Raw genomic sequence first — 15,828 nt, 5'->3', positions numbered from 1 at the left:
ATAGGCATTCTAGACCTTCTAGATTTGGCTATTTCTATAATTTCTAAGATAAGATATTTCTCGTGTTCTAACATCCAACTTTCTTTGACTAATAAATGCATTTTTAAGTGTGTGTGTGTGTTAACCAAACAAACAGACAAACAAAAAAACCTGTTTGAATCAACCCAGTTGGTCTATTTCATACAGAATCTCTGGTACTTGAACCACATTGACAAATTCAATAAAGCTCAAATTATACTGTTTCTTCCTTAGTCAAGCATCCACAAAATTCATTCCCACACATATTTCCCACTTAAGGGTTAGTAAACAGTGGCATGTTCCTGCCTGACATTCTCCTGTTGGGTAAAATTTTACTTTCTGCAGTGAAGAGAGCATTGACCTAGGATGCTGAAGACCCAGGTTTGAAATCCCAAGGTTATGGGCCTGAGCACAGGCTCACTGGCTTGAGCATGGGATCACAGACATGACCCCATGGTCGCTGGCTTGAAGCCTAAGGTCGCTGGCTTAAGCAATGGGTCAGTGGCTCGGCTGGAGCACCCCGGTCAAGTCACATATGAGAAAGCAATAAATGAACTAAAGTGCTGCAACTGTGAGTTGTTTCTCATCTCTCTCCCTTCCTGTCTGTCTGTCCCTCCATCTCTCTCTCTCCCCCGACCTCCCTTCAAAATTTTTACTTTCCAAGATTGATTTTGGACTCTAAGGCATTCCAGGGTATAATTCTAATAATTGGCCTGTGGATGAAAAGATATAGAACATAAGAAAAATTGGCCACTTCTTTCTCAAAGTGAACTCCCTCAGATGAAGGTATACAAGCACAAAAGGAAATCACTTTCAAACAGCAAAGAAGAGTCACTCTTCTGTCAAGACTCAGAAACAATTTATAGGGGTGTGAAGGTTCAAATTAATGTAGTGCCTCTAGTTCACTTTTTCCTAATGAATGCTTTTAAGTTTCACATAAGAAATCTAGCAGAATTCTGATAGTAGTCCTTAGTGCTGTCCATCAATTATCTCCAGTTCTCATATTTGGCAAAATTGGACTTCCTTGCCCCCTGAAAGTTATAAAAGGCCAGATCACTTGCTTTGACCAAAAATAGATGAACAGAAAATATATGTCTCTCGCTTCCCTGCAGAAGCTTTAAAAGCCACGTCAGACTCTCCACACTTTCTCTCCTTCCCTCTGCCACAGTCACCAGCAGTGGTCCAGATGGTGACTGCTGCATCGGCTGGCTCCTGGAGGGAGAGTGACGCGGAGCAGGACTGCCAAGCAGCCTACAGCACGTATGTAGTACGAGTGAGAAATAAGCCCTCTTGTTTTAAGCCACTGAGTTTCCGGGATTGTTTCATTACTACAGCGTGATCCAGCCTATCCTAGTCAAGGCAAGTCTGAATTCTACTGGTAGTTAAAACTCAATTTGATTCCTGGCTCTCAATCAAATGTGTACAAAATAGAGGAAATTCTTTCAACATATTCATATAAAGTCCCTGAGCTTATGCCCATTTTTAAAAACTGATCATTTAATATTTTGAGCCTGTAATACCTTTGCTATTATCCATCTAATGCCCTCAGGTGTCTCCCTACTTTGCTCTCCTTGAACTCTTGCATCTTTTATATTATTCCATGGTAGAAACTATCCTAAGTCCCCAAACTGTATCTTTTACTGATATTTGTTTTTCCAGATGACCTTAGGGAATAACTTCATTAACGGCTTCATCAAAGGGCACCATACTAGATATCTCATCCTTCCCTAAGGATCTGTGTCCTGAGATTCCTCATCACTTATGTTCCTTGATTGAAAGTAGCAGATAGGCCCTGGCCGGTTGGCTCAGCGGTAGAGCGTCGGCCTGGCGTGCGGGGGACCCGGGTTCGATTCCCGGCCAGGGCACATAGGAGAAGCGCCCATTTGCTTCTCCACCCCCCCCCTTCCTCTCTGTCTCTCTCTTCCCCTCCCGCAACCAAGGCTCCATTGGAGCAAAGATGGCCCGGGCACTGGGGATGGCTCCTTGGCCTCTGCCCCAGGCGCTAGAGTGGCTCTGGTCGGGCAGAGCAACACCCCCCCCAAAGGGGCAGAGCGTCGCCCCCTGGTGGGCGTGCCGGGTGGATCCCGGTCGGGAGCAAGCGGGAGTCTGTCTGACTGTCTCTCCCCGTTTCCAGCTTCAGAAAAATACAAAAAAAAAAAAAGTAGCAGACACTGACTCTGGCCAACTTTAAAAAGGGGGAGCTTATTGAAGAATATTAGGGTCCCACATAGAAGACACTAAGGTAGGAGATAAGACTTCACATGAGAAAGAAACAGAGAGAGCTCTCAAAGAGAAAAAAATGAAGAAGGAGGAGGAAAGAACTACCCTAAAGCTGCAGTAGCGCTGTGGCCATAAAAGACCTCTGGCCATTCTGTCCGTCCTTGGACCACTTGCTCAGTTCAGGTCCCATGAACTGAGTGTAGATCACAGGCAGTTCCCGTGAGTGGGAGAGACACATGGACCGGCAATTCTCTCCCAACATGATGATACACAGTGGGAGAGAAGTAGATCCTCAAAGAAATCAGGTTCCACTAAGGAGAAGAATGGATGCTTATCAATAAGAATACCAAAAAAGATAGTTGTTCACTAGGGAAGTGAGAAAAGGAGAGAGTAATATAGGCTTTAATAAAAGAAAGGTTCATGGTTTCATCGTGTTATTAGGTACCTGTAAGAACTCCAGAAGTATTCACTTGACAAATACATTTTTTTTTCTTGCAGAGTCATGTAATTAAAAGTAATTTGGAATATTACAAACCTTAGTTAAAATCAGGGTCTGTCATTTAATAAACATTTGGGGGCAAGTTTCTTAGTTTCTTTGAATCTCTGTTGCCTTGTAGAGGTTGTCTGAAGTTTCTGAGTTAATATTTGCAGAATTTTTGGCTGCACTAAATAAACATTCATTTTCATTCCCTGGGTATTAGACAGGGTTCTTCAGGGCAATGAACTAGTAGAATGTGTGTGTATATATATATATATGTAGAAAGAGATCTGCTGGAGACTTAGAAAAGAGTCAACATTGCAGTTCAAGTCTTAAGGGCTTCAGGCTGAAGACCCTGGGAAAGAGTCAATGTGTTGTTGCAGTTCAGATGCAAATGTCTGAGGCAGAATTTCCTCTTGCTCAAAGGAGGTCAGTCATTTGTTCTCATCAGACATTTTACTGATTGAATGAGGCCCCTTAGGAGGGTAGTCTGCTTTATTCAAAGTCCACCAAGTCAAATGTTCATTTCACTCAAAAACGTTCTAATATAAACATCCAGAGTAATGTATCATTACATATCTGGGCAGTGTGGCAAACTGACACACAAAATTAACCATCACAGCCCAAAAGATGCTATTATTCAGGAAAACAGTTTTTCCTTCCTTCTCTGTATTCAATAAAACACTTTATAAAGCTGTTAAAATCAACTGAGAAAGAGGTGGCTGAGACTGGGCCTATGGGAACGATAGGGGTGGCAAGTGTGAGACATGGAACAACAGGTCCCAGAGGGTAGGTGCTCAAGCCTTATCCCCCAGGGAGTCCTGCGCTGTCACAAGAAACAGATATGGTCAGGCCACCAAATAAAATAACATTCACCAACAACTCCTATTAACAAATCTTGAACCTGATCAAAAATGAGCCGATCATCTGCAAGCCCATGAATGCCCATTCCTAGAACAAAGCTGAAATATCACCTTGGCCCCAGTGTACGACAGGCATACAAATACAGATAAGCGAAATGCTGACTGCCAATATTCCAATGCATGAGGATGACATAGATAAGAAACACACAATTTCTGCAAGGACTTCTCAGAAGATACATTGAATCCAAGAAGACTAAGAGCTATCTTAACATGGCACATATCTGGGGATGACTGAACGTTCAAAATCAAGATTCTCGGCCCTGGCCGGTTGGCTCAGCGGTAGAGCGTCGGCCTAGCGTGCGGAGGACCCAGGTTCGATTCCCGGCCAGGGCACACAGGAGAAGCGCACATTTGCTTCTCCACCCCTCCGCCGCGCTTTCCTCTCTGTCTCTCTCTTCCCCTCCCGCAGCCAAGGCTCCATTGGAGCAAAGATGGCCCCGGGCGCTGGGGATGGCTCTGTGGCCTCTGCCCCAGGCGCTAGAGTGGCTCTGGTCGCAACATGGCGACGCCCAGGATGGGCAGAGCATCGCCCCCTGGTGGGCAGAGCGTCGCCCCTGGTGGGCGTGCCGGGTGAATCCCGGTCGGGCGCATGCGGAAGTCTGTCTGACTGTCTCTCCCTGTTTCCAGCTTCAGAAAAAAAATGCAGAAAGAAAAAAAAAAAAAAAAAATCAAGATTCTCATGAAATACACCCGCAGGTTGAAGGTGGTTGGGGGGTTCCACCAGAGGCTCTCGAATGACCCTGCTCTGCTACAAGTTGCGCATCTAGGCCAAGAAGGAAAAGATCATTCAGACTCTGCCCAAGGAGGAAGAATCTAAGAAATAACTGTTCTCCTCTTTTATATGTACATAGTGGCCTCCTCAATAACAGATGATCCAAAAATGCAAGCCTTTATCTAGGGAAAAATGGTTTTAAGGAAAGAAACAGAACATCTGAGGAATTTACTAATATTAGTGGTCAAAATAATATCATTTAGTGAAAATCAATGTAATATTTAAGCTTAACCATGTAATATTGCTATTATTTGACCACTTTTGATTTTCAAAATGGCCATTTCTTATGGTTCTGTTTAATACATATAAGAATCAAGGTGAAGTTATGGTATCATCAGAAAACACCCGTCCTCTAAGTTACATCATCATTCTAAGTCCAAGAAAATATATGTAGCTGCTAGTCATGAAAGGGGAGCAGAATCAAAACTTTAACCCTCACAGTTCGACATTATGAAATCAGGCCCTGGAGATGAGTACAACAAATAGTAAAAATAGTGCTGGTGCAAAGTGTTAAAAGGGATCACAGATGTTCATACAACGGGAAGAACTCCCTCTTGAAAGCTAGAAAAGTGGTTAGGCTAACAAGGGCAAGATTATTTATAAGCAAGGGTTGGGGATTGAGGGATGGGAAATGCATATGTGTGTACACGTACCTGTAAGTGTAGGAGTATGTATGTTGATGTGTTCAACAATATTATGTGTGTGAATGTGTGTATGTGGGTAGCAATAGATAGATGTGTGTGTATTTATGTATAAATGTAGGTGTAAGTATAGGTGTGTGTGTGTGGTAAAATTTTTCAGTCATGATGTTGACATTACAAAGAACAAAATGCTTAGGCCTTGTCATCTTATTATGTAGGTCCAGGTGCTGTCCTAACAAGGTATAGGTGAGGTCATTTTTTACTTTCGTGATTGGAATGAGATTCCATAAAAGAGGAAGTTCAGTCCGCATTACCTCATTCCCTCATTAGCGTAGGTAAGGGTGAGGAGCCACTGTGCCACCTCACCCGCAGGTGTTGTAAAGTACCAAAAGTTACAGAATCAATATTAATATTTTAAGAGGCTTAAAGAACATTTTATTAATTTGAGTTAAGGTGTGCAGAGAAATTTTGTAAATGATCTCTGTACTGTATGTATGATTGGCATAAAACCAGGATGGCCCTTAGCATTGTATTATAAATGCAAAGGGGAGGAAAACATAGATTCCCTGACATTCCACCACACCTGTGGGGAAAGGGGTGAATGACTAGCCAGGTGCAGGAAGAGAAAAGCCAAAATAAACCTTTTCTTATAGCAATGAGCCATTTGCGGGCATTTGTCCCCATGGAAACTACCTCTCCCATGTGAATGCATATAGTTAAGGTGTGTGACTGGACAAAGAGAAGCTGGATAAACATTAGAAAATATAAGAATGTCTTTTAATATGTACAGAGACATCTTTCTATCATTATGTTGACTTGTAAATTTTGTTTTCTCCAAAATGATGTATGGCTTGCAAATTGAACATGGTCCTATCATGTTAAAGGGCATATGACTATAACCAATAGTGGTAAAGGGCACCTAATTGCAATTTTTGCTTCTGTACTTCCCGCTTGCAAAACTATAAAAACTAAGTAGAACAAAGGGCCGGCGCGCTCTCCCTCAGATTTCTGTCGGAGTTGCCACTGCTTGGCCAAGCTAGACAATAAAGCTTTGGTGTGGAATCGATGGATTTTGTTCGTGTCTTCAATGTTTCGAGTCCCTCTGGATTAGGCTTAACAGGGGCTGTCCTGAGCTCTCCCGCAGACACACAAGCCAGAGGCTGTATGGCGTCCTTCTTCCTTCCTTCACCGTCCCTGGACATGTCTTCATTCCCTCTTTTCCTCGCCTCCTTCCCAGGAAACATTGGCCGCCCTCCCCACGGGAAAAGCTGCTTCCGCCCTGGGACCTGGTGACTTCTGTGCCTTCTCCCTCGCTGGCCGGGGACTTCCTCCGGAAGTGGTGCACTGTTTCCTCAGGGTACATGAAACCTGATGAGATTTCCCAGTTAAACTGCTTGACCATTTTGTTTTGTCTTGTTTTGTGCTTTGCCACACAGCTTTCATCTTTTCTCGGTTGTATGCATTCCTTTTAAATAAGAAGGCTTAATGTGTGAATTGTTAAATTAATCAGGCAGAAAAAAGAATATGTAATTCTACAAAGCCTACTGGCCTAAGGAATTCTTAAGAACGGCATCATGTTTCTCCAAAGCACTTGTTATCTAAGCCTGTTACTTCACAATGATTGTGGCGAATAGCATTCACAGTCTGAAAGATTAGATTCAGGAAATTAAAGGACGGCCAAAATCCAAGAAAATATCCTGTTTTAGAAGCGGCACAAAGAAAAATGCATCATGTTAGTATTGGACTATAATCCCCAGATTATGAGTCTGAGTATGACCTTAACTAGTTTTTCTTCTTTCCTTTTAAAAAAAAAAAATTTATTGATTTTAGAAAGAGGAGAAAGAGAAAGGGGAGGGGGGTGAGCGGGAAGCATCAACTCTTAGTAGTTGCTTCTCGTATGTGCCTTGACCCGGCAAGCCGGGGATTTCGTACCAGTGACTTCAGCATTCCTGGCTGATGCCTTATCCACTGCGCCACCACAGGTCAGACTCAGTTAAAGGATATTTTACCAAAATTTGAATTAATTCATGATATAACAGATTCAAAAATATCAAATTTCGAGTGAACTTAACAAATATTTAGCATTTATTATGTGCCAGCACTGTGAGAGAAATAAATGTAGTATAAGAGAGTAAAGCTTTGAGGAGTTCAAAATTTTGGGGGGAGAGTAGAAATTCCGATTTTGGTAGCTTCCTTATGAAGGCTTGGTTCACAAAGTTCCGCCAAAGCTAGACATTCCAACACACTTAACTCACGGCTTCTGAGACTGCTTTAAAAATACCTATGCCAGGAACATGAACACACCTCTGAAAGCAACAAGAGAAGTAGCCATCAGAGAGAGCTTGCAGCCCCTGCTTGGGTTCTGCAAATATTGAAAAAACACCACCTTGAGTTCCAGAAGGACAAAAATGTATATTCTTTCAACCAGTTTGTCTCACACACAGGCGTTCCAATCCCCAAATGCTCTCACATCTCTCCTTCCTGTGGTCATCATGACTTGGGATCCTGGATCACTCAGTCAACACTGCCAAACGCAGGAATCTGTTCTCTTGGCTTAACTAGGTTGACAACACTTGACTTTGACTTTGCTACTGTAGGTTTCAGAGCAGGAGGATTCAGTTGACCCTTTCCCTTCTGATTCCACAGGTTCCCATCACATGAGATTCTATCTGACTGGGCGAGAATTGTTGGAAATTTGACACTAGCGGCTAAGAAATAGAGATGGTCTGCTGCCTGGTCAACACAATCATATTGTCCTTCCTGAATAACAGAACAAAACAAACTAAAGATTTGGCTTTCAACCTAGGGAACCCTACATATAGCGAAGAACAAAAAAGTGTGTGTGTGTGTGTGTGTGAAGGGATTAAGGACAATTAAAGGAACAAGAAACAATAACATTGTATTGAATAAAGTATCATGGGAAAGGGGGTAAAAGAATGGTCAAAATGGTATGAAATATGAGGTTTCCTGAAGGAAGAGAAGTGCATTCAAGATGAAGGAAATGGGATGGGCAAGAAGACATGAAAAAAAAACTTACTAAATTTTATACAATCTTAATTTTTATATCCCTAACAAGCATATAGCAACTTTAGAATACAACAAATTCTGGAAAAGGATGTTTATTTATTTACATTCCTCTTTGATTTCATGCAGAAGGAAAATAAGAATAATGCAAATACAGACTTGAATGTTAATTCTGAGTAGTAGTTTTACTTATGAATTCTAGATTGTAAATGAAGTCAACATTGGCAACATGTAAGTTAAACTTATAACATTGGCACAACCTTAATTTGGGAAGAATGCTTGAGTTGGCCTTTTGACTTAAAAGCAATATTTTACTCCTCTCCTCCCCCCCTTTTTTAATAGTATCTTAAAAATCTAACAAATATTTATGCTGTATATTTTAGAAAAATGATAGATGATTATGTTATGGTATATCAAGAGCACAAATTTCATCTAACTATAAGGCCTAGATCAGTCCAAAGTGAAGCTGCACAGCCATAGGATTGAATAAATCTTCATTGACTGAGAATGTTAAAAAATGAACTAGCTAAAAATTTAGAAGAGTCAAATGAATTGTTAAGGGCTGTCCTAACTTAAATTCTATGATTCCATGGTGCTAGCTTAGAGCTTTCCACGTGAGCATTCTCCTTTGTTCATACAGAGTCTCCCACAGAAGTCAAAATTCCACTTGTCTTCAGCAGTGAGCTCCATCGTGACACAGCCTAACATTCCACAAGTTTGGCTCTAGAGGCATCTATATCCCAGCCTCTGGAACCCTTATTAAACTCTTAGATTCCTAGGTCCCATCTCAGACCTACAAAAGAAGAATCCTTACCAGTAAATCCCAGAAATCTACATATTTAACAAGCTTTCTAGGTGACTGATACAACACTATAATTTGTGAACCACTGTTCTAATCCTTGACATTCCTGCTGAAAGGCAGACAAGGAAGGACTGTTGGCAACTATATAGTCATCTGTTCCTTCAGGAGTGAGTCAAGCTTACAAGCATCTCAAACACTAGTTAAGCATCCAACTAACCACCTTTGGAGAGTAAATTTATAGCATGTAATATCTTCCCTGACCTTTCCCTTACAAGAGACAGTATTCTATTTTCATGGACATTACAATTACTAACAGTAATCTTTCTCAAGATTCCTTGTCTCACCAAAGAACATTGAGTGAATAAGGCCTCAGTTATCAGTAGTGTCTGGTCAAGATTTAAATCTACAAATATTTTAGTCTTTTTTATTGTGATGTGCTTTTAGAAAAGAACACAGTATTCAGATCACATCTGCAATCTAAACCACAGAACATAAGTTAGGAAATCCAAGGGAATTAACTCACTTATCTTCATTTTACTGTACAAACATTAGCTAATTGATTATATTATCAAACCATACTTGTTTTAACATCTGTCTTATGGTTTGTAATGGCATAATCAAAATTTGCCATTAGAATCTCACCTACCATTTTTCCATTTCAATTTATTTAAATGCAAGCCAAAGATTTAATTATGCTATATTGAAAGTACAGGATTAATAGTAAAAATCTGGCTAACCTGGGCTAACTGAGGGAAATCTAGTCTAAATTGATTAAAAAGATTAATCATTAAACATTTTATAAAATATTATTTTAAATACTGTATAGAATATAAAATTTCAAACATGAAATGCTAATAGTGAGCATATAACCTTTTTAGAAACATGGAAGTAAAGAAAAATCATCAATGTTACTTAAGTTTTTGAAAATTCATTCTATAAACAGGCCAGGTCCATACATACATGTTCTTGTGTATGAACACTCTAGAAAAAATACATAAAGGTAGACACAATAAATTGTCACTAAGTTCTAAGAGATAAAAAAATAGATTCTAAATAAAATTCATGTAATAGAACATTAAGAACATTATATAGTCACTAAAAATACTTTCAAAGAGTAATAAATAACATGGGGAAATGTTAATGATATAATGTTAAATAAACAAGTGAGACATAAAACCATCGATTCTATGAAAAAATGTATGCATAGAAAGGAATATTGGAAGAAAACTCTTCAATGTACAGTGCTATTCTTTACTTGGAGGCATTACATACGGGTTTACATGGGGTCTGATTTGTGTCATCAGGGTCACTATCCACTATCTGATATACTCCTGTTCATTCCTGTACTTCTTAAAGTATTGATTTTTGAAGCCCCTAACAACATCATATTCCACATGTGTTTTAATACAATAGAATGATCAGTTACTGTGATCTGACTATTCTTTAGACAACCAGAGATGCATCTATTTATTGAGCATTTACTCTGTGCCAAGCACTGGGAACACAAAGATAAGATTCTGCCTTAAGGAACTGAGAGTCTAGTAAAGGACAGAGATAAAGAATATTCTGATAAAAAGCATACAAGGTACTGGATGAGTACTGTATGTATAGGGGCACAGATGAGAGCAGGCGATATTTTTTCTAGGATTTGGGGTAAGTCAGCTGAATTCTGACACATGAGTCAGAAGGGCTTTGATGTCACACCTGTTAAGTGTGATGCATGTGAGATATCCTTATGGAACTGTCCAGGAATCAGTGCGAGACATGAGAGTAGATTTTGAGGTGAGACATGGAGAAGAGAATTTGAGAGCCACCAACACATGGGTGACAGGTAAAGCTATGAGAATGCCTGGAGTTAGTAAAAGTGAACATGAAGCAAGAAGCAGGAATTTGATCTTGTCTGTACTGAAAAAGTACAAAGCCTTCAAAAACATTAGTTCATTGTGAAATTAATTAAGGGAAGTTCAAAGAAAGAGTGCCCCAGGGATAAAAGGTCAAGAAGAAATGGTCAGAGATATAAAACAGAAACCCAAACAGAGCTGATGAGGAAGCCTGGTATGGAGTTTTTAAAGGGCAAGGGTTGACAGTACTAGGGGCCCAGTGAGGTGAGACATGAAACTAACTCATTGGGTATAGAAGTGAGGTTCTCTGGGTGATGTTTGCCAGAGCAGTTTCAGTGAATCTATGTGTGTGCATGTGTGTGCTTGTGGGGTTGGGAAGGTAGAGGCCAGGGGCACTAAATTTAAAAATAAATGAGGATAGACAATTCATAGAGAGGAAATGTATATGAAAAATAAATATATATTTAAAAATTGACTTCTTCAATATGTAAATTCAAGCTAAAACCAGGTATCAGTTCTGCTTACCAAGTTAACAAAATATTCTAATAAAGTAACACTCCATACTGACAAGGGTGCGGCGAGACAGCACACACTGCTGAAAGGAAAATACCATATTCTCCACTTCTCCTGTCCTCTACCTGGAGTAACTGACCACCCCTCCCATTGCTGTCTCCTGGTCTACTACCTGTAACATTTCATTGCACTATATTCTTCATGTATAACTTTCTCTTTATTCAGCTTATAAGATTTTTGAGGCTAGAGACCCCATCGGAGTAATCCCTGTTCTCATTAGTCCCCATCTCCCACCACAGTGCCTAACGCATGGGAATTAAGAGATGTTCCTTAAGTAAATTCATAAGGACCAGAGTGCTTGTTCTGATACAAGTTATTCTAGCTAAAATGGGCAAAATCCACCCCCCAGTTTAAACGTTATCATTCAAAGAAATTAAGCTAGGAAAAGTGGGTTGGTTCCTTTATGAAATTCTAATGATATGTGTGTAATTAGATATGTAGGTGGGGACATATACAACGTGTACCATGTGTATCCACAAATATTGATGCTGTCCTTCCCCTCCTTCCACTTCATTATGTTAATATCCTCAAGGTAAGTACTTCCATCTCATCATCCTTTGAGTATAAATTTTAAAAGTGATTCAAAGCTTCCTAGCCACCCCTCTACTGTTCAGCTGGTGTCTGACTAAACCTATGTATAAAAGGTTGATTGAAACTGATGAAAATGGAAAGAGTATAAATTCGCTTGGTATGTGAAGTGGGAAAGTAAAGCATGAGTAGCCTTTAGTGTATTTTTTATGTGCTTCATATTTCCTAAACTGTGATTTTAATGAATCATCAGAAGTAATTGTGTCTGTGTGTACTATTCAGGGAGTCTCAGGAAAAGCACAGTCATCACTGCGCCCTCAGGAACACGGGTGTAAGACTTCACGATGCCTCTTCCGTGAGGGCTGCAGCGTTACCGCGTCAGTGTTACCTGGTGCTTCTCTTTAGGAGGACCAACACCACCTGGAGAGGAAACTGAACCAAGCCAGCTTCTCTAAAGAACTTGGCAATTTCCTTTAAGTATGCCAAAACTGTACTATTCATCCTTGGCTTGCTTGTGAATATACTGAAATGAAAACAACTTCTCTAATTAGGCATTGTCCTTTATGTGCTAAATTGGTGGTGCTCAACCAGGGGCACTTCTACTCCCCAGGGGACACTGGCCATGCCTGGGGACATTTTTGGTTATCATAACTCAGGGTTGCAGGGGTGAGAGGTTGCCACTAGCAGCTAGTTGATAGGGACCATGGGTATGGCTAAACACAGTGAAAGGGTAACCCCCACAACACAGAATTATCCAGTTAAAAATGTCATTGGTGGTGCTAAGGCTGAGACACCCTGTGCTAAAGGATAGGACCTGTACGACTTTCATCTGCGTCCCAGCTGAGCTACCACTCCTTTCATGAGGCCTTCTGTCAAACCACCATACACCCTGCATGTTATACTTTCCATAATTTAGGTTTCATTTGATGGTGACCAGTCTCAAAGATTTTTTTGAGGAATCAAATCTTCATGTTCATTGCTGATTCTCTTCTCTTCCTTTTTCATCTTCGGCTTGCTTTTTAAGACAAATCAACAGACGCTCTACGCTTGTTACCTTCCCTTTCCAAATTTTCTTTTTATTTCAAGTTTTTCAGGAACTTTACTGTAATACTGGTTTCATACATAATAAGTTTTAAAGTGGGAAATAGAAACTGACTATTCCATTGCTTTTTCAGCCAAAATGTTTGAGTAATACTTTTAATAACCCATATTGCCAGTGTTCATTGTTTGGTCATTCTAATGAGCTTAAAAACAAACAAAAAGGCTGATTTTTGGCTTCTGATCAGTCATGTAATTTTCCTTCTATTTAAAGTCTGAAAATTTGGCTTCTTATTTCTAATGTCAGGAATTCGTGTCCCCATGAGCCAGTCGGGGTAAGAATGGGAAACATAGGGAAGGGAAAAATAAAAAAAAATTTAAAAAAGCTCTGAATGAAAACTAATAGTTGAATGAAATCCATTAGCAGCACTTCTATGAACAAAGTGATTTTTTTGAAAAAGAAAGGTATTTTAATAAGGCACTTTCCTTTGTTCATTTGTTTCTCATTCTTGAAGAAACTTAATTATGTTTGTCATGTACAAACATAGAAACTATAAATGTAAGGTCGGTGGATAATGGGGGATGGTCACATGGGGAACCCAGATCAGCGAACTTTGGCTAGGACCGCCCACAACCAAGCGCGCCAAAAGAGGCTTCACAGGAACCCTTTGGAAACAAGCAACCATCTGCCAGCCAGTGAGATTTCACCATGTCATATTAGCCTGACTTCCCTAGAGGGACCCCTTTAAATATCTCCCCCGTGGTTTAATCCTTGCGACTTCCCTGGCCTCCATCTTTCCTCGGGGCCAGGGAACCTTGCCGGGTGGGATGTGCTGTACTCAATAAAGCCTTTTGTTATTCCACACTTGGTGGCTAGGGCCCTTTCCTTCCTTCTCAGTGGGGAAAATACCTTACAATAAGTACATATGAAAGAGTTTGCCAAGGATGTAAATTGTTATACAAAGTGATATTAAGGCTTTTGATAATCATTCTTATATTACCTACCCATTGTTTTTTAAGGGAGATAACCAGGTTACTTGGTTGTACATTTCTAAGAAATGAAAAGATCTGAATTTGCCTTAGGCTGAAAGAGATGATATGTGACAATGTCACCAGCAGAGGCCAGCTAGATGATAGTTTTCATTTGAACCGAAATCTACCTTCCTGTTACTTCCATATTGCTCACCTTCTGAAGCAACACAACCAAGTTCTATCTATTTTCCTCTGAAAGTTCCTTCAGATACTTGAAGACTGCTGCCCTCTTTTTCTGGTCTTGTCTATGAACTCATTTGATACATGAAATATCTAGCCTAACCAAAGACAAGAAAAATTCAGAGAGAAAACACTGTAGAGTGTTGACACTTGAGTGTAACCCAAGTCTTTTGGGATTTAAATACAATCGGACTTGAACTCCAGTCCCCATATGTTGAAGCGAGCCTCCTCTTTAATGATGAGAACCTGAGACTCACTTTTCTCCTGGTTACCCTGGCTCACAGCTAATGTTTTTAACGAGTATTCAGTCATGCTTGATTATTGCCATATGTGATGTTCTTTTTCTCTTCTGCCTTGAACACTAACCCAAACACGAAACACAGACACTTTTCTTGCATTTTCCCAAAATCCAATCACATAAGGCATTTATGTTTGTATCAAACTTTATAGTAATTAGTGGGGCAAAAAAGATGTTTACAGTATAGCAATGCCGATGATAAATATCTATAGTAGGCATCTTTGTAAAATTAAATAGTAAACATCCAATTTAGCCTCCTGACCTTTTAAACATTATCACATGGATTTCACCCATTCTTTTAGCCCCAGCATTTACCCATTACATTCTTAGCCTTGACTTCCACCCTGTCTCATTACCTCCTGTTGGACAGGGTCTGGGTTCAATATATTTGCATTATTAATGGCACCAATATTACACTGGTCATCCTGGCTCAAAACCATATCAGAGCATCCAGGTGACCCTTTCTTTGCCATTAAGTACTGCCTACTCTCACTTTAAATTGTAACTCGCATGTAACCCCATGCTTTCATTTGGTCATACCCCTTTCAATATACATGTGGCTTTTGCTTTCAGTCTTTTATGAAATCCCTCATACCACTGCCAGATTCAGCTCCCAAAGACAGAGAATTCATAATTCTACCTTTGCCCTAAATCTCAGACCAGACCTGCTGGGTTAGGTCCCACCTTGACAGGTCAGTATCACATCAGCTTGCTTTCTCAAAAGCTAACTAAACACTTCTCAATACCAAACCACTATCTCCTTATTAGTCCTCCTCCAAGGAAACACACATTTCTGCTTCCACAACTTTGTCCATAATGTCCCCCATTGTGGGCTACCACAACAAAGTACCACAATAAAAGTGGCTTAGATAACAAATGTTTTTTTCTCACAATCCTAGAGGCTAGACTCGCTTCTTCTTATAAGGATAGCAGTCATATTTAATTAGGGCTCCACCTTAATGACCTCGTTTTAACTTTCTCTCTTTGAAGTCCCTATCTCCAAATATAGTCACAATCTATATTTGGGTCAGGACTTTAACATATGAATTTTGAGAGGTTAAAATTCAGCCCATAACATCAACCTAAGTTTTTTTTCTTCCTCCTTCTCTTCTCCATATTTCAGCAATACTTAAGGGTACATTCGAATCCTTCTTCCAGTCCTACCATCTAATGATTCTAACTCAACTTTTTCCCTCTTCTTCTTCTAACCTCTGCCCTTATTCACTTTGGCATTTGCATAGTTCCACCTACTGGGGTACAATTCTTCTGTCTCCAGATAATTCAAGCTCTTTTAAGCGAAGTTCTTAATAGACACTTACTGAGTAAGGATTTGAAATTCAACAAGATTTAATTTTCTCAATCAGAATGGTCTTTTTTTCAAAAGACCTTTTCTCATCATATTTACTTTGATATTGCTTTTATAACAGCTAAGTGCCTACAGAATAAAAAGTCAATACTCT

This window comes from Saccopteryx leptura, chromosome 2, assembly GCF_036850995.1.
Source record: "Saccopteryx leptura isolate mSacLep1 chromosome 2, mSacLep1_pri_phased_curated, whole genome shotgun sequence".
NCBI lineage: Eukaryota > Metazoa > Chordata > Mammalia > Chiroptera > Emballonuridae > Saccopteryx > Saccopteryx leptura.
This window is presented reverse-complemented; position numbering follows the sequence as displayed.